A 270-nucleotide genomic window follows, 5' to 3' on the forward strand; every position below is an offset into this window, starting at 1 on the left:
TTTCATATTTCTGTACGAAGAAAGTTGTAACAAGGACATTTTAGACTTCATTTGACGATATTATCTCACACACTCTAGTAAGCACCGTGCTCAGCAAGTGGACAAACATAACCACGTGCATAAACTTCTAAAAATTTTAGACAGGTAGGTGAACGGATAAAATCGAATTTATGGTAACTCGATTCAAGGAGCGAGAAGATCGACGTCAACGAACCGTCTGGATGCGCCTAATCTCTCACTCCCTCTCGCATTCTCCTAAAGAAAATGAAA

This window comes from Varroa destructor, unplaced genomic scaffold (assembly GCF_002443255.2).
Source record: "Varroa destructor unplaced genomic scaffold, Vdes_3.0 BEIS01000001.1, whole genome shotgun sequence".
In the NCBI taxonomy this organism is placed as follows: Eukaryota; Metazoa; Arthropoda; class Arachnida; order Mesostigmata; family Varroidae; genus Varroa; species Varroa destructor.